We start from the raw sequence: 25,838 nt of genomic DNA, 5'->3' as shown, positions 1-25,838 counted from the left end.
TCTCCCCCTCTCCCTTTAACTTTTCCCATAGTAAAATGTAGACCAGGCAGGCAGCCCTCAAGAGTTTCTCTCAACACTCCCTGGCCACAACTCCTCTCACTCTCCTCTCTCGTTCCATTGGGACGTTCAAAGCATGTAACAGAATCACAACCTCTCCCATAGATGCTGCAGGGCTTCGATGTAGTGCTGACAGAGTCACATGACCAACATACTCCGTTGCTTACTTGAGGAGGAAGAAATCGTAGCAAGCTGCATGAGGCTGGGGGGGATAGTAGCAAGCTGCATGAGGCTGGGAGGGATAGTAGCAAGCTGCATGAGGCTGGGAGGGATAGTAGCAAGCTGCATGAGGCTGGGAGGGATAGTAGCAAGCTGCATGAGGCTGGGAGGGATAGTAGCAAGCTGCATGAGGCTGGGAGGGATAGTAGCAAGCTGCATGAGGCTGGGAGGGATAGTAGCAAGCTGCATGAGGCTGGGGGGGATAGTAGCAAGCTGCATGAGGCTGGGAGGGGATAGTAGCAAGCTGCATGAGGCTGGGAGGGGATAGTAGCAAGCTGCATGAGGCTGGGAGGGATAGTAGCAAGCTGCATGAGGCTGGGAGGGGATAGTAGCAAGCTGCATGAGGCTGGGGGGGATAGTAGCAAGATGCATGAGACTGGGGGGGATAGTAGCAAGCCGCATGAGGCTGGGGGGGATAGTAGCAAGCCGCATGAGGCTGGGGGATAGTAGCAAGCTGCATGAGGCCGGGAGGGATAGTAGCAAGCTGCATGAGGCCGGGAGGGATAGTAGCAGATCTGCATGAGGCCGGGAGGGATAGTAGCAAGCTGCAGCTACATGAGGGCGGGAGGGATAGTAGCAAGCTGCAGCTACATGAGGGCGGGAGAGATAGTAGCAAGCTGCAGCTGCATGAGGCTGGGAGAGATAGTAGCAAGCTGAATGGAGGGATAGGGGGGGATAGTAGCAAGCTGCAGCTGCATGAGGCCAGGAGGGATAGTAGCAAGCTGCATGAGGCTGGGGGATAGTAGCAAGCTGCATAAGGCTGGGGGGATAGTAGCAAGCTGCATGAGGCTGGGGGATAGTAGCAAGCTGCATGAGGCTGGGGGATAGTAGCAAGCTGCATGAGGCTGGGGGATAGTAGCAAGCTGCATGAGGCTGGGAGGATAGTAGCAAGCTGCATGAGGCTGGGAGGGGATAGTAGCAAGCTGCATGAGGCTGGGGGGGATAGTAGCAAGCTGCATGAGGCTGGGGGGATAGTAGCAAGCTGCATGAGGCTGGGAGGGGATAGTAGCAAGCTGCATGAGGCTGGGAGGGATAGTAGCAAGCTGCATGAGGCTGGGAGGGATAGTAGCAAGCTGCATGAGGCTGGGGGATAGTAGCAAGCTGCATGAGGCTGGGGGGATAGTAGCAAGCTGCATGAGGCTGGGGGGATAGTAGCAAGCTGCATGAGGCTGGGGGATAGTAGCAAGCTGCATGGAGGGATAGGGGGGAAAGGCACCAGTCATCACTCACCAGCTGTTGTATAGTTAAGTGTTGTGTCTTTGGCTATGCCGAATTAAGTGATATGACACGCTATTCTATAAAATCCTTTCTCCGTAATTAATATGACCTGATTGAGCTAATCATGTAAATGTAATTAACTAGAGAGTCGGGGCACCACAAAATAATATTTATAGAGCTGTTATCTTCCGAATAAACTCTTAAAGACCTAGTAATATTTTACATCAATAGCAGTCAATATTAATCGTCACCTTAATTCAGTCTCATCTGAAAGTTGTAAATTCTTGGTTATCTTCACGAACCCTGGCTAACAAGTTGAATCAGCAATACAAAATTGGGTTTAATTATTTGTTTACTAAATACCTAACTAATCACACAGAATTACATATACAAAGATTGAATCATACCTTGATTACAAATTACGTCATAATGGAAAACATCCCTGACGGGCTGAACAGATATGACAGCTGGTTACACAAAAGAAAAGGGCTGGGTTTGAGTGAAAGAGCGGGAAGACTGAGGGAAAAAGGGAGAAGCTGTGCTATCGTAAATACAGTATCTTATGCATTCTAAATTACCGCCCATTTGGAAAAGGAAAATGCAATAAATATTTACTCTGAGCAGCGCTTCGGTAGGTCGGTGGTAGATGGAAGGCCGTGTTGCCAAACCGAGTCCTTTGAAGAATGTCTCTGGTGGTCAATTGGATACGTTGTAGTAACGTCGTGTGTGGTAGACGGAATACTCTGTCTGTTCTTTCCAAGCCCGCGTTTGCAGCTGCTGTTGCTAACTCAACGGCTAGGAGGTATCACTTCTGTAGTAAATAAGAGTTCAAAGTTCATACCAATCGCAACCAAAGCTCACGCTGAGGTTGGCTTAGTTCTGTAGTTGACATGTAAGTCCTTTTTAACGCAGAGGCTGCAGACCTCACGTACTTGGAACAGGAGGTTATATTGTTGTCAAGGCTTTATATAGGAAGGGAGAGGAGGGTTTGAAATGTTGAAATGTTTTATAACCCATGTCTCTTCACAGGAGAGCCCTAACCTTATGAAAACCCAAATCTCTCATTTGGAAGCTAAAATTACATTTGATCTCTTCACCAATAATTGTATATTTAAACATTTAAATTGAACAACAATTCCATGTGAATCTGATAACTCTGATGTGTAGACTCTCCACTGTAGAGTTTATGTCATCCTATCATCGATGAGAATGTCTCAGATGACAACCGAACTGACATCATATTCATTAAGTACCACCGCATATGTTCAATTGGTCGGATTACCAGAATATAGTTAATTTCCCCCCACCTTCTGATGTTCCCAGAATCTCTATGTTAACCAAGGGTTTTGCAAATGTAACATCAGTAGGGTAGAGAGAGGAAAAAGGGGGGAAGAGGTATTTATGACTGTCATAAACCTACCCCCAGACCAATGTCATGACATAAGTAATAAGGCACGAGGGTGTGTGGTATATGGCCAATATACCACGGCCAAGCGATGTTCTAGTCACGGGTTAACACAACACAGAGGTGGTCCTGAAACACCACACATTAACACAACACAGAGGTGGTCCACTTAACACCACACATTAATACAACACAGAGGTGGCCCACTTAACACCACACATTAATACAACACAGAGGTGGTCCTGAAACACCACACATTAACACAACACAGAGGTGGTCCACTTAACACCACACATTAATACAACACAGAGGTGGTCCTGAAACACCACACATTAATACAACACAGAGGTGGCCCTTCAACACCACACATACCCTTCTGTCTGACTGTAGTTAACCCTTCCCTGTCTCTACACATCTGTCTGACTGTAGTTAACCCTTCCCTGGCTCTACCCATAGCATTACCAAGTGTGTCCCCAGTAGCATTACCAGGTGTGTCCCCAGTAGCATTACCAGGTGTGTCCCCAGTAACATTACCAGGTGTGTCCCTAGTAACATTACCAGGTGTAATTCTCACAGAGAGAGATACACACAGAGAGAGAGAGAGAGAGAGAGAGACACACACAGACAGACAGACAGAGAGACACAGACAGAGAGAGATACACACACAGACAGAGAGAGACACACAGACAGAGACAGAGACACACAGACAGACACAGAGAGAGAGAGACACACAGACAGAGAGACACACACAGAGAGAGAGATACACACACACACACACAGAGAGGCACACAGAGGGAGAGATACACACACACACAGAGAGAGAGACACACACACACACAGAGAGAGAGAAGAGAGAGAGAGAGAGAGAGAGAGAGAGAGAGAGAGAGAGAGAGAGAGAGAGAGAGAGAGAGAGAGAGAGAGAGACACACAGAGAGAGAGAGAGAGAGAGACACACACACACACAACCTCAATTACCTCGACTAACTGGTGCCCACTATTGTTATTTTACTGCTGCTCTTTAATTACTTGTTCCTTTTATTTCTTATTCGTATTTTTTAAACTGCATGGTTGGTTAGGGGATTCATTGTAAGCATTTCACTGTTAGGTCTACACCTGTTGTATTCGGTGCATGTGACAAATAACATTTGATATGATTTAATTTCTGTTCTGCTTTATAATTAGTTTGTTGGTCACCAACTCCAACTCTCTCTGATTGGCCCTCTAGCCACGTTCTGTCTTTCAGATGCTCTTCATTCTGTGGCAACACACCCTTCTACCTGTGTCATTTTGGAGAGGCTGATGAGGAGGAAGAGAGTATAAATTCCTTCATTTCTTTTAGAAATATGCTTCTTCCAGAAACACTGACATCTTGTTATCCATCACCCTTCTCCTTCCTCATCCTCAGTAAAAACGGCACTGCAAAAGCCTGGTCCTGGACTCATTAAGGTGTGTCAGAGGAGGGTGTCTGCAGATTAATGAACATGCACCTGTGGAACGGTCATTAAGACACTAACAGCTGACAGACGATAGGCAATTAAGGTCACAGTTATGAAAACTTAGGACACTAAAGAGGCCTTTCTACTGACTCTGAAAAACACCAAAAGATGCCCATGGTCCTTGCTCATCTGTGTGAATGTGCCTTAGGCATGCTGCAAGGAGGTATGAGGACTGCAGATGTGGCCAGGGCAATAAATGTCAATGTTCGTACTGTGAGACGCCTAGGACAGCGCTACAGGGAGACAGGACGGACAACTGCCAGAGTTACACCAGGAATGCACAATCCCTCCGTCAGTACTCAGACTGTCCGCAATAGGCTGAGAGAGGCTGGACTGAGGGCTTGTAGGCCTGTTGTAAGGCAGGTCCTCACCAGACATCACCGGCAACAAAGTTGCCTATGGGCACAAACCCACCGTGACTGGACCAGACAGGACTGGCAGAAAGTGCTATTCACTGACGAGTCGCGGTTTTGTCTCACCAGGGGTGATGGTCGGATGCGCGTTTATCGTTGAAGGAATGAGCGTTACACCGAGGCCTGTACTCTGGAGCGGGATCAATTTGAAGGCGGAGGGTCCGTCATGGTCTGGGGCGGTGTGTCACAGTATCATCGGACTGAGCTTGTTGTCATTGCAGGCAATCTCAATGCTGTGCATTACAGGGAAGACATCCTCCTCCTTCATGTGGTACCCTTCCTTCAGGCTCATCCTGACATGACCCTCCAGCATGACAATGCCACCATCCATACTGCTCGTTCTGTGCTTGATTTCCTGCAAGACAGGAATGTCAGTGTTCTGCCATGGCCAGCGAAGATCCCAGATCTCAATCCCATTGAGCACGTCTGGGACCTGTTGGATCGGAGGGTGAGGTCGAGGGCCATTCCCCCCAGTACTTAAAGCAGCTGGTGGCCACACCAGATACTGACTGTTACTTTTGATTTTGACCCCCCCTTTGTTCAGGGACACATTCTATTTCTGTTAGTCACATGTCTGTGGAACTTGTTCAGTTTATGTCTCAGTTGTTGAATCTTATGTTCATACAAATATTTACACATGTTAAGTTTGCTGAATAAAAAACGTAGTTGACAGTGAGAGGAAGTATGTTTTTTTGCTGAGTTTATTTTACAAAGGCCTTTTTTACATCAGCAGATGTCACAAAGTGCTTACACAGAAACCAGCCTAAAACCCCAAACAGCAAGCAATGCACATGTAGAAGCACTAACTACTAATTTGCCAAAAGAATGAGAGATGGGTGTTGAGAAATTAAACCAATCTCAAATTTCTAATTGGCACTCTAGAATTGGAATATCATTATTTGAAAGGTTTTGTAAATATTGCATATTTCTCCTACATCACAACATGAAAGTGATGTTTTTATCCCTGTTAAAGAGGAGTCTAGCCTGGTCCCAGATCAGTCTTCTGTTTGGCATGACAACAACCACAGGAGATGGGTGCAGCCATAACAGATCTAGGACCAGCTAAAAAGGAGTCATATTCAGAACAAAGAAATTCCACCACCTCATTAGTAAGCCTGTGGACTTTGTACCACCTTATTGGTCAGTTAGAATCATTTATTGGCAAACGTGGGATGAAAATAAGGCATAAAATAACAGGTGTTGAACAATGAGAAACCTGTACACTCAAAAGCTCCACCTTTATTAATGAACAAACGTTTCCATCCTGCCAGGCTCTTTGTCAGGTCATTCCACAGGGAGAGCATCACACCCATATCTATAGACTTAAGACAAGCACCAATGAGGGCGGGTCTATATATATTTAAGTTGAAAAGGGGCAACACAAAAACTCTAAATAACAATACATTTTATATACAGTGCCTTGCGAAAGTATTCGGCCCCCTTGAAATTTGTGTCCTTTTGCCACATTTCAGGCTTCAAACATAAAGATATAAAACTGTATTTTTTTTGTGAAGAATCAACAATAAGTGGGACACAATCATGAAGTGGAACGACATTTATTGGATTTTTTTGTATCCTAACACCTGCCTGGTGTGTTCCTTATTCTTCATGATGCTGTCTGCGCTTTTAACGGACCTCTGAGACTATCACAGTGCAGGTGCATTTATACCGAGACTTGATTACACACAGGTGGATTGTATTTATCGTCATTTAGTCATTTAGGTCAACATTGGATCATTCAGAGATCCTCACTGAACTTCTGGAGAGAGTTTGCTGCACTGAAAGTAAAGGGGCTGAACAATTTTGCACGCCAGATTTTTCAGTTTTTGATTTGTTAAAAAAGTTTGAAATATCCAATAAATATCGTTCCACTTCATGATTGTGTCCCACTTGTTGTTGATTCTTCACAAAAAAATACAGTTTTATATCTTTATGTTTGAAGCCTGAAATGTGGCAAAAGGTCGCAAAGTTCAAGGGGCCGAATACTTTCGCACGGCACTTTATATACACACAGTCCCAGTCAAAATTTTGGACACACCAACTCATTCAAGGGTTGTTGTTTTTTTTACATTGTAGAATAATAGTGAAGACATCAAAACTATGAAATAAAACATATGGAATCATGTAGTAACCCAAAACAGTGTTAAACAAATCAAAATATATTTTAGATTCTTCAAAGTAGCCACCCTTTGCCTTAATGAAAGCTTTGTACACTCTTGGCATTCCCTCAACCAGTATTTTCTTTTAGGGGTTCGTTAGGGCAAATCAAGACTAACAAAAGTGGAAATGACAAACGTAGGAGCCTTATAAAATCTAGAATAAACTACAAGGTTACATTTCCTGCTATAAAATTCTCAGCAACATAAGAGTGATCAAATTAAGAATCTACATCTGTAGACACTCGTCCTGGGTTACATTCTGGAATCTTTCAGACGTCCTGTTCAGCAACTCCTCGGGGTAGCCCCTTTGTTTGAAAACACTGGCACAGATCTCAGAGACTATCCACTATTTTCAAACACCCTTCCCAGGTAGTGTACAAAAGCCCCCCTTACATCAGACAGATGGTTGTCAAGTAAGATTTTCCCTGTGTGCCTTATATGAATGCTTATACAGTTATAATATTCCAGAAACAACTAATAAAATCTATATATATGCACTACCGGTCAAAGGTTTTAGAAGACCCATTTATTCATGGTGTTTTCCTTTATTTTTACTAATTTCTACATTGTAGAATAATAGTGAAGACTTCAAAACTATGAAGTAACACACATTTGGGTTCCAACCGCTGTCTTTGTGAGATGCGGTGTGATGAAAGGGAGGATCTCCGCATGTGTATTTCCCACCGCGAAGCATGGAGGAGGAGGTGTGATGGTGTGGGGGTGCTTTGCTGGTGACAATGTCTGTGATTTATTTAGAATTCAAGGCACACTTAACCAGCATGGATTCAACAGCATTCTGCAGCGAAACTCCATCCCATCTGGTTTGCGCTTAGTGGGACTATCATTTGTTTTTCAACAGGACAATGACCCAACACACCTCCAGGCTGTTTAAGGGCTATTTTACCAAGAAGGAGAGTGATTGAGTGCTGCTTGAGATGACCTGGCCTCCACAATTCCCTGATGTCAACCAAATTGAGATGGTTTGGGATGAGTCGGACCGCACAGTGAAGGAAAAGCAGCCAACAAAGTGCTCAGAATATGTGGAAACATTTTCAAGACTGTTGGAAAAGCATTCCAGGTGACGTTGGAGAGAATACCAAGAGTGTGCAAAGCTGTCATCAAGGCAAAGGGTGTCTATTTGAAGAATCTCAAATATAAAATATATTTGGATTTGTTTAACACTTTTTTGGTTACTACATGATTCCATATGTTTTATTTCATAGTTTTGATGTCTTCACTATTATTCTACAATGTATAAAATAGTAAAAATAAAGAAAAACCCTGGAATGTGTAGGTGATCTAAAACTTTTGACCGATAGTGTATATATAGTGTTTGTGTTGCCCCTTTCAACTTAAACATGTATAGACCCACCCTAATTGGTGCTTGTCTTATATCTATAAATATGGGAGTGGTGCTCTCCCGGTGAAACGTTGTTTGTATATTAATGAAGTTAAAGTCTCTGTTTCTTTAATACTGACTTTGGCCTCGCATCCCACTAAAGTTTGAGTTTGATCACACTTGACAATGAGAGAGGACCATGGGAACCTTGCGATCGGTATCTATGGGAATCTTGCGATCGGTATCTATGGGGCGGCAGGGTAGCCTAGTGGTTAGAGCGTTGGACTAGTAACCGGAAGGTTGCAAGTTCAAACCCCGAGCTGACAAGGTCGTTCTGCCCCTGAACAGGCAGTTAACCCACTGTTCCTAGGCCGTCATTGACAATAAGAATTTGTTCTTAACTGACTTGCCTGGTTAAATAAAGGTAAAATTAATGGGAACTGTTTCCATAGCAAGGCGGGTCCTGTACGAAATCCCTGATTGATTCCTTCATGGATTTACCATGTCTTCCACACTGTCAAACCCAAAGCTACGGACATATTGGTCTTGCCTCCCTGACAGCCATAAAACCTGAAGGCTGCCATATGACTCTTATGATTTCAATAAATGTACATCGATTTGTTGCTGTTGATGGTTTCACAATGAATCTCTCCAGTAATAAGTCAACTCCTACTACCATCTATGCATATTCTGTAATCATCATAACCATTCTGAATACATCATCCAAGTATTTATGTTGATCATCATAACCATTCTGAATACATCATCCAAGTATTTATGTTGATCATCATAACCATTCTGAATACATCATCCAAGTATTTATGTTGATCATCATAACCATTCTGAATACATCATCCAAGTATTTATGTTGATCATCATAACCATTCTGAATACATTATCCAGGTATTTATGTTGATCATCATAACCATTCTGAATACATTATCCAGGTATTTATGTTGATCATCATAACCATTCTGAATACATTATCCAGGTATTTATGTTGATCATCATAACCATTCTGAATACATTATCCAGGTATTTATGTTGTCATCATAACCATTCTGAATACATTATCCAGGTATTTATGTTGATCATCATAACCATTCTGAATACATTATCCAGGAATTTATGTTGATCATCATAACCATTCTGAATACATTATCCAGGTATTTATGTTGTCATCATAACCATTCTGAATACATTATCCAGGTATTTATGTTGATCATCATAACCATTCTGAATACATTATCCAGGTATTTATGTTGATCATCATAACCATTCTGAATACATTATCCAGGTATTTATGTTGATCATCATAACCATTCTGAATACATTATCCAGGTATTTATGTTGATCATCATAACCATTCTGAATACATTATCCAGGTATTTATGTTGATCATCATAACCATTCTGAATACATTATCCAGGTATTTATGTTGTCATTGCAATAACTTATTAATGCCGATGCTTAGAAAGAGATGTGGTCAAAAATGGAACCTTCAGTTCTTTCCCATTGCATATTTACAGTCCTTATTAGTGGGCTGTCTTCATTGTGTGTGTGTGTGTGTGTGTGTGTGTGTGTGTGTGTGTGTGTGTGTGTGTGTGTGTGTGTGTGTGTGTGTGTGTGTGTGTGTGTGTGTGTGTGTGTGTGTGTGTGTGTGTGGAGGCCTGTGATGCGACATGCCAAAGCCCATTTGTGTTTGGTATAAATGATCCCTGCCCAACACACAAACAGCACGCCTCAGCGGCTTGGCAACTCAGCCGCCATCAGATGAACCTCTTTTAGATTGGATACTGACTGGGCTGAATGCCATAATCCATAATCAACCCCTCCCCTCAAACTTACTACACTCCCCATATTTAATTAAACTGCCGATTTGGTAAATAAATTCCAATGCATGGCAAGGGCATTCCCCACACAACACCATCACAGGTCACAGTGTTGGAGACATTCTAGAATGTCTCATGGAAACGGTTCTATTGTTCAGGGATGAAAAGAGATTCATTGGCGGGTTTCTGGCAGCCGAGATCTTTCTTATTGACCAAAACCAAACACTGAGATTACACAGATTAAAGCTTTGCTTTATTGTGAGGCCTGGTGTTTGAAGGTGAAGTGAGGCCTGGTGTTTGAAGGTGAAGTGAGGCCTGGTGTTTGAAGGTGAAGTGAGGCCTGGTGTTTGAAGGTGAAGTGAGGCCTGGTGTTTGAAGGTGAAGTGAGGCCTGGTGTTTGAAGGTGAAGTGAGGCCTGGTGTTTGAAGGTGAAGTGAGGCCTGGTGTTTGAAGGTGAAGTGAGGCCTGGTGTTTGAAGGTGAAGTGAGGCCTGGTGTTTGAAGGTGAAGTGAGGCCTGGTGTTTGAAGGTGAAGTGAGGCCTGGTGTTTGAAGGTGAAGTGAGGCCTGGTGTTTGAAGGTGAAGTGAGGCCTGGTGTTTGAAGGTGAAGTGAGGCCTGGTGTTTGAAGGTGAAGTGAGGCCTGGTGTTTGAAGGTGAAGTGAGGCCTGGTGTTTGAAGGTGAAGTGAGGCCTGGTGTTTGAAGGTGAAGTGAGGCCTGGTGTTTGAAGGTGGAGTGAGGCCTGGTGTTTGAAGGTGAAGTGAGGCCTGGTGTTTGAAGGTGAAGTGAGGCCTGGTGTTTGAAGGTGAAGTGAGGCCTGGTGTGACAACAGCCATGAAAGAAGGGAAAACAAGTGAGAAAGTGAGTTGGTCATATTTATCAAGAAGTTATTATCTGCTCTATAAAATATGAACGTGTCAGTGTCATTCAGTCATTCAGTCATTCAGTCAGCTGTCTACTAGTTGTTAGTTTGCCTGCTAGTTTCTCTATAGAATATAAACACACACCTAACAAAGGGGGACCATTAATTATTTGTGAGACGACTGGAATTCTGTTGTTGTATTTTTAGCAGAATGTTACTGCCAGAGCCAATCTGATACGGCTTACAGAATATTTCAATCATTGCTCAGTACATTCGAGGAAGACAGAGGGACGAATAAACCTATCCGTGTCCAATCCGATAAGAGGGTGTTGGTGCAGGCCAGGGCTGGAGGAGTGAAGTCTCTCTCTCTCTCTCTCTCTCTCTCTCAACTGAGGGCTGCCTGGAAGGCCTCCACCCTGCTCTGCTGCAGAGAAAGAGAGGGGAGAAACACCTTCTTTTCAGACGGTAATCGCATGGTCTCTAGTAACCAACAGACCAACCACCATTCATTCTCTCTGGAGCAAATTGTTTTCCTTGGCCAAGGCTAGCCTGAGCAGCACTGCTCTGCTGCTGAGACAACATATTGTTCCATTGCTACTTTGAGCAGACTACCCCGCCACACAAACCTCACCCCCCCCCCCCCCCTCTTTATTTCGACATTCATCCAGCCAACCCCCTTTACAGTTTGCACATATCCGGCAACTGTATCAGTGTGACAGGAAAATAGGAGAAAGAAATTAAATACTGTAGTAAAAAAAAAACTACAAGAGGAGAAAGAGAAGATTAAAAAGGCAGCGTCACTTGAAAACAGCCGATAATGCTGTAGTCCCTCAGGAGGAAAGGAGCGTTTTGGCCGTGTTCCCTGGCTGAGAGCTGGCTACGTTACAGCGCTGGGCCAGTAGGTTGGATAGAACATATGGCTGCTGGCGGAACACTCAGAACACAACGCAGCTCCATTCCAGAACCCACAGATACATACACACAGACAACAAACCCAAAGAAACAGATTTGTTTGGACTTGAAATTAGGTTGTAACATTAATCTTTGACGAGACTACGTGTTGATGTTCAGCACATGCGTTTATCAGGAGTCAAAAAGGCTTATGTTATTGAGGTATATTTCATCAGATGTTCAATAACAAAATATTTGGCAAACTAAAAAGCCTGCTGTGAGTAGAATTAGATCTTTTTTTAAACGGCTTATTTTGATAAACACGAGAAACTTCAGTGAAAAAAACACACTGATTCTCCATGCATGAGTGAGAACTAAAGATGAGGCCAGACCTGGGTTCAACCACTACTCAAAATCATTTCAAATACTTAATATGTGCTTAATTAAGCTTTCCTGTTGCAATGGAACCAATAGAACAGTCATAAAACTGCAAACTCCGCCCATCTGGTGTTCCAGGCAGAGAAGTAAATAAAAAAGATTTCAAAGATTTCAAATAGTATTTGAACCCAGGTGAGGAGGCCAGCCCTTGAAACCGCAGATCATTGGCTGACTGTTTTTTTTAATAAGCAGAGTCGCTCTCTTGATTTCCCCCCAAACTAAACTTCACTTCTCCTGCTAACAATTAGTCTCCAGAAGGCTATTTGTCAAATGTTTTGTACCAATCAGTTTCCACCAGTCAGCTACCCAGCTCGCATTACAATTGGGACGTTTCCTGCTATAGGGAAAAAAACAAGTCCCTCAAACGAATAGTAAGACTAAACAGCTTCTTAAAAACCATACGAGTACCAACACGGTGTCTATGTATTCAGTGCCATTGGTGGAAAGGAGTACTACAAACCTTGAATTGAAGCATATGTAAACATAAACAACAACAGTAGGCGGAATCCTCCTCCTTGGTGAGAAGTTCCACATTCTAAGACGTTCCATTAAGCCTGATGTGTCTCACATTTCATATATAACTGTATCTGGGGGCTGGTTGCAGTCGGGAGGGAGGGACAATAGCTTAATCATCATATAGTAGAGTGTTGATTTTTAGGTGTGAGATTGTACAGAAGGCTCTCATGGTGTGCAGAAATATGATGAGCTAACCTATTCAATACAATAGTGAGATGTACAGAAGGCTCTCATGGTGTGCAGAATTATGATGAGCTAACCTATTCAATACAATAGTGAGATGTACAGAAGGCTCTCATGGTGTGCAGAAATATGATGAGCTAACCGATTCAATACAATAGTGAGATGTACAGAAGGCTCTCATGGTGTGCAGAATTATGATGAGCTAACCTATTCAATACAATAGTGAGATGTACAGAAGGCTCTCATGGTGTGCAGAAATATGATGAGCTAACCGATTCAATACAATAGTGAGATGTACAGAAGGCTCTCATGGTGTGCAGAAATATGATGAGCTAACCTATTCAATACAATAGTGAGATGTACAGAAGGCTCATGGTGTGCAGAAATATGATGAGCTAACCGATTCAATACAATAGTGAGATGTACAGAAGGCTCTCATGGTGTGCAGAAATATGATGAGCTAAACTATTCAATACAATAGTGAGATGTACAGAAGGCTCTCATGGTGTGCAGAATTATGATGAGCTAACCGATTCAATACAATAGTGAGATGTACAGAAGGCTCATGGTGTGCAGAATTATGATGAGCTAACCGATTCAATACAATAGTGAGATGTACAGAAGGCTCATGGTGTGCAGAATTATGATGAGCTAAACTATTCAATACAATAGTGAGATGTACAGAAGGCTCTCATGGTGTGCAGAATTATGATGAGCTAACCTATTCAATACAATAGTGAGATGTACAGAAGGCTCATGGTGTGCAGAAATATGATGAGCTAACCGATTCAATACAATAGTGAGATGTACAGAAGGCTCTCATGGTGTGCAGAATTATGATGAGCTAACCGATTCAATACAATAGTGAGATTGTACAGAAGGCTCATGGTGTGCAGAAATATGATGAGCTAACCGATTCAATACAATAGTGAGATTGTACAGAAGGCTCATGGTGTGCAGAAATATGATGAGCTAACCGATTCAATACAATAGTGAGATGTACAGAATAGCTGACATGTACAGCGCCTTCAGACAGTATTCACACCCCTTGACTTGCTCCACATTTTTGTTGCGTTACAAGGTGGGATTTCAAATTTGGTTCAATTGCGATGTTGTGTCCCTGGCCTACACACAATACCCCATAATGTCAAAGTGGAATTATGTTTGTAGAAATTCTTACAAATTAATTAAAAATGAAAAGCTGAAACGTCTTGAGTCAATAACTATTCAAGCCCTTTGTTATGGCGAGCCTAAATAGGTTCAAGAGTAAAAATGTGCTTACCAAGTCACATAATAAGTTGCATGGACTCGCTCTGTGTGCAATAACGGGGTTAAATATGATTTTTAAATGACTACCTCATCTCTGTACCCCACACATACAGGTAATTGTAAGGAAACTCAGTCGAGCAGTGATTGAACAACAACAAAGACCAGGGTGGTTTTCCAATGTCTCGCAAAGAGGTAGATAACTAATTACACTTTGGATGGTGTATCAATATACCCAGTCACTACAAAGATACAGGCGTCCTTTCTAACTCAGAGAGGAAGGAAACCGCTCAGGGATTTCACCATGAGGCCAAATGTGACTTTAAAAAAGTGAGAGTTTAATGGCTGTAATAGGAGAAAACTGAGGATGGATCAACAACATTGTAGTTAGTCCACAACACTATCCTAAATGACAGTGAAAATAAGTCTGTATAGAATCATAAAAAATACAAAACATGCATCCTGTTTGCAACAAGGCACTAAAGTAAAACTGCAAAACATTGTGGTAAAAAAATGAACTGTATGTCCATAAATACAAAGTGTTATGTTTGGGGCAAATCCAACACAACACATCACTGAGTACCACTCTTCATATGTTAATCGCTCTTAGAGACTTACCCAGACAGACTCACAGCTGTAATCGCTCTTAGAGACTTACCCAGAAAGACTCACAGCTGTAATCGCTCTTATAGACTTACCCAGAAAGACTCACAGCTGTAATCGCTCTTAGAGACTTACCCAGAAAGACTCACAGCTGTAATCGCTCTTAGAGACTTACCCAGAAAGACTCACAGCTGTAATCGCTCTTATAGACTTGCCCAGAAAGACTCACAGCTGTAATCGCTCTTAGAGACATACCCAGAAAGACTCACAGCTGTAATCGATCTTAGAGACTTACCCAGAAAGACTCACAGCTGTAATCACTGACATTTATTAACTCGGGGGTGTGAATACTTATTTAAATTAGATATTTCATTTAATTTTCAATATTATTTGCTAAATATTCTAAAAACATGTTTTCACTTTGTCATTCTGGGGGATTGTGTGTAGATGGGTCAAATATGTTTTTTTTAACCTATTTTGAATTCGTCTGTAACACAACGAAATGTGGAATAAGTAAAGGGTATATGAATACTCTCTGAAGGCTCTGTACGTGTGTGAATTGTGTGAATGAAAGGTACCCAGACCGCCAGAGGCCCTCAGGTAATTTGAACCATAACCAGCTACTCTTCATGCTTTTCTGTATTCTAAAGGAGTGTAACACACTACACTACTTACAGGCAGGACTACAGAGTAGAGGTCGACCGATTCATCGACCTCTACTACAGAGTAGAGGTTGACCGATTCATCGACCTCTACTACAGAGTAGAGGTCGACCGATTCATCGACCTCTACTACAGAGTAGAGGTCGACCGATTCATCGACCTCTACTACAGAGTAGAGGTCGACCGATTCATCGACCTCTACTACAGAGTAGAGGTCGACCGATTCATCGACCTCTACTACAGAGTAGAGGTCGACCGATTCATCGACCTCTACTACAGAGTAGAGGTTGACCGATTCATCGACCTCTACTACAGAGTAGAGGTCGACCGATTCATCGACCTCTACTACAGAGTAGAGGTCGACCGATTCATCGACCTCTACTACAGAGTAGAGGTCGACCGATTCATCGACCTCTACTACAGAGTAGAGGTCGACCGATTCATCGACCTCTACTACAGAGTAGAGGTCGACCGATTCATCGACCTCTACTACAGAGCCTTCAGAAAGAATTCATATCCATTGACTTACTACACATGTTGTTGTGTTACAGGATGTACCCCAGAATGACAAAGTGAAAACATGTTTTTAGAAATCTAATTTACATAAGTATTCACAACCCTGAGTCAATACTTTGTAGAAGCACCTTTGGCGGAGATTACAGCTTTGAGTCGTCTTGGGTATTGGGTCTGTATCAGCTTTGAGTCGTCTTGGGTATTGGGTCTGTATCAGCTTTGAGTCGTCTGGATTCGAGGATTTTCTCCCATTCTTTCTTGCAGATTTTCAGGCCCAGTACATCACTGGGGCCAAGCTTCCTGTCATCCAGGACCTCTATACCAGGCCGTGTCAGAGGAAGGTCCTAAATCATGTCAAAGACTCCAGTCACCCTGCTACCGCACGGCAAGCAGTACCAGAGCGCCAAGTTTAGGTCCAAGAGGCTTTTAAACAGCTTTGACCTCCAAGCCATAAGACGCCTGAACATCTAATCAAATGGCTACCAAGACAATTTGCATCCCCCCTTCTCTCTCCCTCCTCTTTTACACTGCTGTCACTCTCTGTCATTTTAATAACTCTACCTACATGTACATATTACCTCGACTAACCGGTGCCCCCCCACATTGACTCTGTACCGGTACCCCCTGTATATAGTCTCGCTATTGTTATTTTACTGCTGCTCTTTAATTACTTGTTGCTTGTATTTATTATTCTTATTTTGTGCATGGTTGGTTAGGGGCTTGTAAGTAAGCATTTCACAGTAAGGTCTACACCTGTTTTATTCGACACATGACTAATAACATTGTATTTGATGGTGTTAGATGGGTGATGAGCTGTACCTGGTTTTCTCCAGACATTGATCTTTGTATTCAGGACAAATAGTACAATTTTTGTCTCATCAGACAACAAAGTCTTTTGCCTTTATGATCTCAGAGGTTTTATTTACGTGCCTTTTTACAAACTCCAGGCGTTTTGTAATGTGCCTTTTTCTCAGGTGTGGCTTCCGTCTGGCCAATCTAAAACGTAAAACATGTCAAAGGTGCATGTGTTTGTGCAAATTTGAGATTTTTGGTTACTGTTTGTTTTGAGATACACTGTTTAGTCAAATTGTAGTGACATCAAGGATCATAAAAGAAAATTGGATCCACCTGAGCTCAATCTGGGGCGCCATAGCAAAGGCATGTGAATATGTATGGAAATAAGATATTTCATTAGCACATTATTTATTTTTCACTTTTTCATTATGTGTTATTGTGTGTAGATGGGTGAAAAGGGAAAGAAAGGATTTGATCCATGTTGAATTCAGGCTGTAACAACATAATGTAGAATAAGTCAAGGAAGGATTTGATCCATGTTGAATTCCGGCTGTAACAACATAATGTAGAATAAGTCAAGGAAGGATTTGATCCATGTTGAATTCAGGCTGTAACAACATAATGTAGAATAAGTCAAGAAAGGATTTGATCCATGTTGAATTCAGGCTGTAACAACATAATGTAGAATAAGTCAAGAAAGGATTTGATCCATGTTGAATTCAGGCTGTAACAACATAATGTAGAATAAGTCAAGAAAGGATTTGATCCATGTTGAATTCAGGCTGTAACAACATAATGTAGAATAAGTCAAGAAAGGATTTGATCCATGTTGAATTCAGGCTGTAACAACATAATGTAGAATAAGTCAAGCGGAATACTTCCTGAAGGCTCTGTAAACTCCACTGAGGTGACCGTCTTCTGTGGGTTACTGTGGACTGGAGTACCCAGCAGAAAACATCACCGCAGTTCTCTTGTAAATCACAACGTTGAAAGAAACGCAGTTAGAAACCTCAAGTTCATACTGCTCTGGGAATTGATTCAAAAATATTCCTCAGGCATTCTTGCTCTATCATTCCCTCCCACTCCTCCATTCCCTCCCTCTCTCTCCCTTCCCCCTCTCTCCCCTTCCCCCGCTCTCCCCTTCCCCCGCTCTCCCCTTCCCTCGCTCTCCCCTTCCCTCGCTCTCCCCTTCCCTCTCTCTCCCCTTCCCTCTCTCTCCCCTTCCCTCTCTCTCCTTTCCCTCTCTCTCCCTTCCCGCTCTCTCCCCTTCCCGCTCTCCCCTTCCCTCTCTCTCTCCCCTTCCCTCTCTCTCCCCTTCCTGCTCTCCCCTTCCCTCTCTCTCCCCCTTCCCTCTCTCTCCCCTTCCTGCTCTCCCCTTCCCTTCCCTCTCTCTCTCCCCTTCCCTCTCTCTCCCCTTCCCTCTCTCTTCCTTTCCCTATCTCTCCCCTTCCCTCTCTCTCCCCTTCCCCCTCTCTCCCATTCCCTCACTCTCTCCTTCCCTCTCTCTCCTTCCCTCTCTCTCCCCTTCCCTCTCTCTCCCCTTACCGCTCTCTCCCCTTACCGCTCTCCCCTTCCCTCTCACTCCACCATTCCCTCCCTCTCCCATTCCCTCCCTCTCCCCTTTCCTCTCCTCTCCCCTCCCTCCACCATTCCCTCCCTCTCCCCTTCCCTCTCTCTCCCCTTCCCTTCCACTCCACTCCACCATTCCCTCCCTCCCCTCCCTCTCTCGCCACTTCCCTCCTTCTCCACCTTTCCCTCCCTCTCCCCTTCCCTCTCTCTCCCCTTCCACCATTCCCTCCCTCTCCCCTTCCCTCTCTCTCCACCATTCACTCACTCTCTCTCCCCCCCCTCCCTCCCTCCCTCCCTCCTCCCTCCCTCCCCCTCTCCCTCTCCCCTTCCCTCTCTCCCCCTTCCCTCTCTCTCCCCTTCCACTCCACCATCCCCTCTCTCTCCCCTTCCCTCTCTCTCCCCTTCCACTCCACCATCCCCTCCCTCTCTCTCCCCTTCCACTCCACCATCCCCTCCCTCTCCCCTTCCCTCCCTCTCTCCCCTTCCCTCTCTCCCCTTCCCTCCCTCTCTCTCCCCTTCCCTCTCTCTCTCTCCCCTTCCCTCTCTCTCCCTCCCCTCCCCTTCCCTCTCTCTCCCCTTCCCTCCCTCTTCCCTCCCTCTCTCTCCCCTTCCCTCTCTCTCTCTCCCCTTCCCTCTCTCTCCCTCCCTCTCCCCTTCCCTCTCTCTCCCCTTCCCTTCCACTCCACTCCACCATTCCCTCCCTCCCCTCCCTCTCTCGCCACTTCCCTCCTTCTCCCCCTTTCCCCCCCTCTCCCCTTCCCTCTCTCTCCCCTTCCACCATTCCCTCCCTCTCCCCTTCCCTCTCTCTCCACCATTCACTCACTCTCTCTCCCCTCCCTCCCTCCCTCCCTCCCTCCCTCCCCCTCCCCTCTCCCCTTCCCTCTCTCTCCCCTTCCCTCTCTCTCCCCTTCCACTCCACCATCCCCTCTCTCTCCCCTTCCCTCTCTCTCCCCTTCCACTCCACCATCCCCTCCCTCTCTCTCCCCTTCCACTCCACCATCCCCTCCCTCTCCCCTTCCCTCCCTCTCTCCCCTTCCCTCTCTCCCCTTCCCTCCCTCTCCCCTTCCCTCTCTCTCTCTCCCCTTCCCTCTCTCTCCCTCCCCTCCCCTTCCCTCTCTCTCCCCTTCCCTCCCTCTTCCCTCCCTCTCTCTCCCCTTCCCTCTCTCTCTCTCTCCCCTTCCCTCCCTCTCCCTCCCCCCCCTTCCCTCTCTCTCCCCTTCCCTCCCTCTTCCCTCCCTCTCTCTCTCCCCTTCCCTTCCCTCTCTCTCCCCTTCCCTCTCTCTCCCCTTCCACTCCACCATCCCCTCTCTTGCCCAAGCCCCCATTATGGGATAAAGGTTACTAACAGTTACTGGCGTGGTGGCAGAAGCATTTATTCCCCTAGAAAGTGTCCAACTGTCGCAGCAGAAATGGGTCACAGGTGTGTGGACATTAATCTGAAGGCAATAATGGTCCTGCACTGGGGAGAGGTCACTGAGGAAGAGGAACTCGAACCTGTTCCTATTGAAGCCCCAGACAGAATTGGCTCTCTCCACTCCCATTAATTTCAGTCTGAGAGTGTGCTTAAGCTATTAGACAGCGTCGGAGATCCTATAGCCTACAGCCCAGTAAGGGGAGAGGATAATTCCTTCTTTCTTTCTCTTTCTTTCTTCTTCTTCTTCTTTTGAGTGATGAATTGAAACCTGCTTGGGATTGGGTGGGGGTTTCATTGGGCATTGTCACATTATAGAATGCACTCTCGAATGGCCCTCACAAAAGGACTTACTTGGCTGCTGGATATGAGGGTAGATTCTGCCACCTGGTAGAACGGAACATGAATACAGGAGACGAGAAGCATTGACGTTTCACAACTGGCCAATCCACTACAGACACTTTATATTTCATCTGTAGATATCGGTTTGCATTTGAGACTTTTGAAAAATGAAATACAACATGTGCATTGTGGGAAGAGGGAAAGCATAGCACAGAGACAAAGATGGCTACATTGAATGTTTCAAGCAGCATGAGGTAGACACATTATCCATTAGAGGCCACCCAAAACGTTGCGTGGCAAATTCTGACTGGAACAAAGATGGAGATTGAGGATGCAGAGGCCTCTTGACTGTTCAAGGACATCTGGGCCGGGCTACTAGAGCAGATTCTGCTCTCACTGTTCCTCTAATGGCATTAGGGCTGTGACGGTCATGGGATTTTGGAGGACGGTATTTCACCAGCCAAATGACCACGGTCTCCATAATAACCGTTGAAAAGCACTTATTATTATTTAATTTCTTACGCACATTTTCTCCTCTCCTTGTGTGTATTGGTGCAGAGGGATGGAGGTGAAGAGACACAGAGGGATGGAGGTGAAGAGGGATGGAGGTGAAGAGGGATGGAGGTGAAGAGGGATGGAGGTGAAGAGGGATGGAGGTGAAGAGACACAGAGGGATGGAGCTGAAGAGACACAGAGAGATGGAGGTGAAGAGACACAGAGGGATGGAGGTGAAGAGGGATGGGGGTGAAGAGGATGTAGCTGAAGAGGGATGGCGGTGAAGAGGGATGTAGCTGAAGAGGGATGGAGGTGAAGAGACAGAGGGATGGAGGTGAAGAGGGATGGAGGTGAAGAGACAGAGGGATGGAGGTGAAGAGGGATGGAGGTGAAGAGACACAGAGGGATGGAGGTGAAGAGACACAGAGGGATGGAGGTGAAGAGACACAGAGGGATGGAGGTGAAGAGACACAGATGGATGGAGGTGAAGAGGGATGGAGGTGAAGAGGGATGGAGGTGAAGAGACACAGAGGGATGGAGCTGAAGAGACACAGAGAGATGGAGGTGAAGAGACACAGAGGGATGGAGGTGAAGAGACACAGAGGGATGGAGCTGAAGAGACACAGAGGGATGGAGCTGAAGAGACACAGAGGGATGGAGCTGAAGAGACACAGAGGGATGGAGCTGAAGAGACACAGAGGGATGGAGCTGAAGAGACACAGAGGGATGGAGGTGAAGAGGGATGGAGCTGAAGAGACACAGAGAGATGGAGGTGAAGAGGGATGGAGCTGAAGAGACACAGAGGGATGGAGGTGAAGAGACACAGAGGGATGGAGGTGAAGAGACACAGAGGGATGGAGGTGAAGAGACACAGAGGGATGGAGGTGAAGAAAGATGGAGCTGAAGAGACACAAAGGGATGGAGGTGAAGAGGGATGGAGCTGAAGAGACACAAGAGGGATGGAGGTGAAGAGACACAGAGGGATGGAGGTGAAGAGGGATGGAGGTGAAGAGGGATGTAGCTGAAGAGACACAGAGGGATGGAGCTGAAGAGACACAGAGGGATGGAGCTGAAGAGACACAGAGGGATGGAGCTGAAGAGACACAGAGGGATGGAGCTGAAGAGACACAGAGGGATGGAGCTGAAGAGACACAGAGAGATGGAGGTGAAGAGGGATGGAGCTGAAGAGACACAGAGAGATGGAGGTGAAGAGGGATGGAGCTGAAGAGACACAGAGAGATGGAGGTGAAGAGGGATGGAGCTGAAGAGACACAGAGGGATGGAGGTGAAGAGACACAGAGAGATGGAGGTGAAGAGGGATGGAGCTGAAGAGACACAGAGGGATGGAGGTGAAGAGGGATGGAGCTGAAGAGACACAGAGGGATGGAGGTGAAGAGACACAGAGAGATGGAGGTGAAGAGGGATGGAGGTGAAGAGGGATGTAGCTGAAGAGACACAGAGGGATGGAGGTGAAGAGACACAGAGGGATGGAGGTGAAGAGACACAGAGGGATGGAGGTGAAGAGACACAGAGGGATGGAGCTGAAGAGACACAGAGGGATGGAGCTGAAGAGACACAGAGAGATGGAGGTGAAGAGACACAGAGGGATGGAGCTGAAGAGACACAGAGGGATGGAGCTGAAGAGACACAGAGGGATGGAGCTGAAGAGACACAGAGAGATGGAGCTGAAGAGACACAGAGGGATGGAGCTGAAGAGACACAGAGGGATGGAGCTGAAGAGACACAGAGAGATGGAGGTGAAGAGACACAGAGGGATGGAGGTGAAGAGACACAGAGGGATGGAGGTGAAGAGACACAGAGGGATGGAGGTGAAGAGACACAGAGGGATGGAGGTGAAGAGACACAGAGGGATGGAGGTGAAGAGACACAGAGGGATGGAGCTGAAGAGACACAGAGGGATGGAGCTGAAGAGACACAGAGGGATGGAGGTGAAGAGACACAGAGGGATGGAGGTGAAGAGACACAGAGGGATGGAGCTGAAGAGACACAGAGGGATGGAGCTGAAGAGACACAGAGGGATGGAGGTGAAGAGACACAGAGGGATGGAGGTGAAGAGACACAGAGGGATGGAGGTGAAGAGACACAGAGGGATGGAGCTGAAGAGACACAGAGGGATGGAGGTGAAGAGACACAGAGGGATGGAGCTGAAGAGACACAGAGGGATGGAGCTGAAGAGACACAGAGGGATGGAGCTGAAGAGACACAGAGGGATGGAGGTGAAGAGACACAGAGGGATGGAGCTGAAGAGACACAGAGGGATGGAGCTGAAGAGACACAGAGAGATGGAGCTGAAGAGACACAGAGAGATGGAGCTGAAGAGACACAGAGAGATGGAGCTGAAGAGACACAGAGAGATGGAGCTGAAGAGACACAGAGGGATGGAGCTGAAGAGACACAGAGGGATGGAGCTGAAGAGACACAGAGAGATGGAGCTGAAGAGACACAGAGAGATGGAGGTGAAGAGACACAGAGAGATGGAGGTGAAGAGACACAGAGAGATGGAGCTGAAGAGACACAGAGGGATGGAGCTGAAGAGACACAGAGGGATGGAGCTGAAGAGACACAGAGAGATGGAGCTGAAGAGACACAGAGGGATGGAGCTGAAGAGACACAGAGGGATGGAGCTGAAGAGACACAGAGGGATGGAGCTGAAGAGACACAGAGGGATGGAGCTGAAGAGACACAGAGGGATGGAGCTGAAGAGACACAGAGGGATGGAGCTGAAGAGACACAGAGGGATGGAGCTGAAGAGAGATGGAGCTGAAGAGACACAGAGGGATGGAGGTGAAGAGACACAGAGAGATGGAGGTGAAGAGGGATGGAGGTGAAGAGACACAGAGAGATGGAGGTGATCAATGAGCCATCCAGTGATGCCAATAAATATATCAATATGATCACTGTTCCTAGTATGATGATGCAGTGTAATGAAGACCTTCCTTGGTTTATCCATCAAAATACAGTCGATCCTAACAGAGATATATTCACTTTAATGGTTTAAAAGAGACAAGTAATGTGAAAGCCAAATCAATAATCCATCAATTAACACATATTGAAATAAAGCTGTATGTGTGTGTGTGTGTATTGTAGTTTTACAAAGAGCACTAAATGGATGTCAGCCATCTACTGTCTAAAGGAGAAATAATGCCTCACGTAGAGGCTCGGTAACACTGGGATATTTTATAGCTGACGAGTGTTTTACATTTAATCTTTCCTTTATTTAACCATCATGAAAACACACTTATAAAGTTGAATTTCTCTGGAGTAACAGTGGGAGCTGAAAAGTCCATTTATGCAGACCACACACGGACAATAACACTAGAATGTTGTTCACCATCGTTAAACTCAGGAAGGCTGGTCTGAATGGCTCGTCACTTTTAATTCATTTTACTAAACCGACTATAACTCACATCGCTTCCTATCTTACCTCATCAGCATAGCAGGTATTTATAGGGTAGTCATTATAATGTTACCTCATCAGCATAGCAGTTATTTATAGGGTAGTGTCATGATGTTACCTCATCAGCATAGCAGGTATTTATAGGGTAGTCATTATAATGTTACCTCATCAGCACAGCAGGTATTTATAGGGTAGTCATTATAATGTTACCTCATCAGCATAGCAGGTATTTATAGGGTAGTCATTATAATGTTACCTCATCAGCATAGCAGGTATTTATAGGGTAGTGTCATGATGTTACCTCATCAGCATAGCAGGTATTTATAGGGTAGTCATTATAATGTTACCTCATCAGCATAGCAGGTATTTATAGGGTAGTCATTATAATGTTACCTCATCAACACAGCAGGTATTTATAGGGTAGTCATTATAATGTTACCTCATCAGCATAGCAGTTATTTATAGGGTAGTGTCATGATGTTACCTCATCAGCATAGCAGGTATTTATAGGGTAGTCATTATAATGTTACCTCATCAACACAGCAGGTATTTATAGGGTAGTCATTATAATGTTACCTCATCAGCATAGCAGGTATTTATAGGGTAGTCATTATAATGTTACCTCATCAGCATAGCAGGTATTTATAGGGTAGTCATTATAATGTTACCTCATCAGCATAGCAGGTATTTATAGGGTAGTCATTATAATGTTACCTCATCAGCACAGCAGGTATTTATAGGGTAGTCATTATAATGTTACCTCATCAGCATAGCAGGTATTTATAGGGTAGTCATTATAATGTTACCTCATCAGCATAGCAGGTATTTATAGGGTAGTCATTATAATGTTACCTCATCAGCATAGCAGGTATTTATAGGGTAGTCATTATAATGTTACCTCATCAGCATAGCAGGTATTTATAGGGTAGTCATTATAATGTTACCTCATCAGCATAGCAGGTATTTATAGGGTAGTCATTATAATGTTACCTCATCAGCATAGCAGGTATTTATAGGGTAGTCATTATAATGTTACCTCATTAGCATAGCAGGTATTTATAGGGTAGTCATTATAGTGTTACCTCATTAGCATAGCAGGTATTTATAGGGTAGTCATTATAATGTTACCTCATTAGCATAGCAGGTATTTATAGGGTAGTCATTATAATGTTACCTCATTAGCATAGCAGGTATTTATAGGGTAGTCATTATAATGTTACCTCATCAGCATAGCAGGTATTTATAGGGTAGTGTCATGATGTTACCTCATCAGCATAGCAGGTATTTATAGCGTAGTCATTATAATGTTACCTCATCAGCATAGCAGGTATTTATAGGGTAGTCATTATAATGTTACCTCATTAGCATAGCAGGTATTTATAGGGTAGTGTCATGATGTTATCTCATCAGCATAGCAGGTATTTATAGGGTAGTCATTATAATGTTACCTCATTAGCATAGCAGGTATTTATAGGGTAGTCATTATAATGTTACCTCAACAGCATAGCAGGTATTTATAGGGTAGTGTCATGATGTTACCTCATCAGCATAGCAGGTATTTATAGGGTAGTGTCATGATGTTACCTCATCAACACAGCAGGTATTTATAGGATAGTCATTATAATAATGTTACCTCATCAGCATAGCAGGTATTTATAGGGTAGTGACATGATGTTACCTCATTAGCATAGCAGGTATTTATAGGGTAGTCATTATAATGTTACCTCATCAGCATAGC

General features: G+C 44.6%; 1 protein-coding gene and 2 long non-coding RNA genes across 23 annotated transcripts in view; 2 read left to right on the top strand and 1 right to left on the bottom strand.

Annotated features, from left to right (window-relative positions):
• The window catches only part of LOC118380741 (zinc finger protein 704-like), a 109,966-nt gene that overhangs the window by 63,904 nt on the left and 20,224 nt on the right, over positions 1-25,838 (bottom strand). The window lies entirely within an intron of this gene.
• LOC127909246 (uncharacterized) lies at positions 6,381-11,301 on the top strand. The gene is made up of 4 exons (XR_008070427.1): positions 6,381-9,121; positions 9,210-9,341; positions 9,516-10,866; positions 10,917-11,301. It is a non-coding gene; the product is annotated as an uncharacterized LOC127909246 (long non-coding RNA).
• On the top strand, positions 20,337-22,805 carry LOC127909247 (uncharacterized). 20 transcript variants are annotated; one of them, XR_008070428.1, is made up of 3 exons: positions 20,337-20,891; positions 21,752-21,847; positions 22,752-22,805. It is a non-coding gene; the product is annotated as an uncharacterized LOC127909247 (long non-coding RNA). The 20 variants fall into 20 exon arrangements; XR_008070437.1 differs by having other exon boundaries at positions 22,728-22,756; XR_008070429.1 differs by lacking the exon at positions 22,752-22,805 and adding an exon at positions 22,632-22,685.

This window comes from Oncorhynchus keta, chromosome 19, assembly GCF_023373465.1.
Source record: "Oncorhynchus keta strain PuntledgeMale-10-30-2019 chromosome 19, Oket_V2, whole genome shotgun sequence".
Taxonomy (NCBI): domain Eukaryota; kingdom Metazoa; phylum Chordata; class Actinopteri; order Salmoniformes; family Salmonidae; genus Oncorhynchus; species Oncorhynchus keta.
The sequence above is the reverse complement of the archived record's forward strand: the minus strand, read 5'-3'. Positions and strand labels throughout refer to the sequence as shown.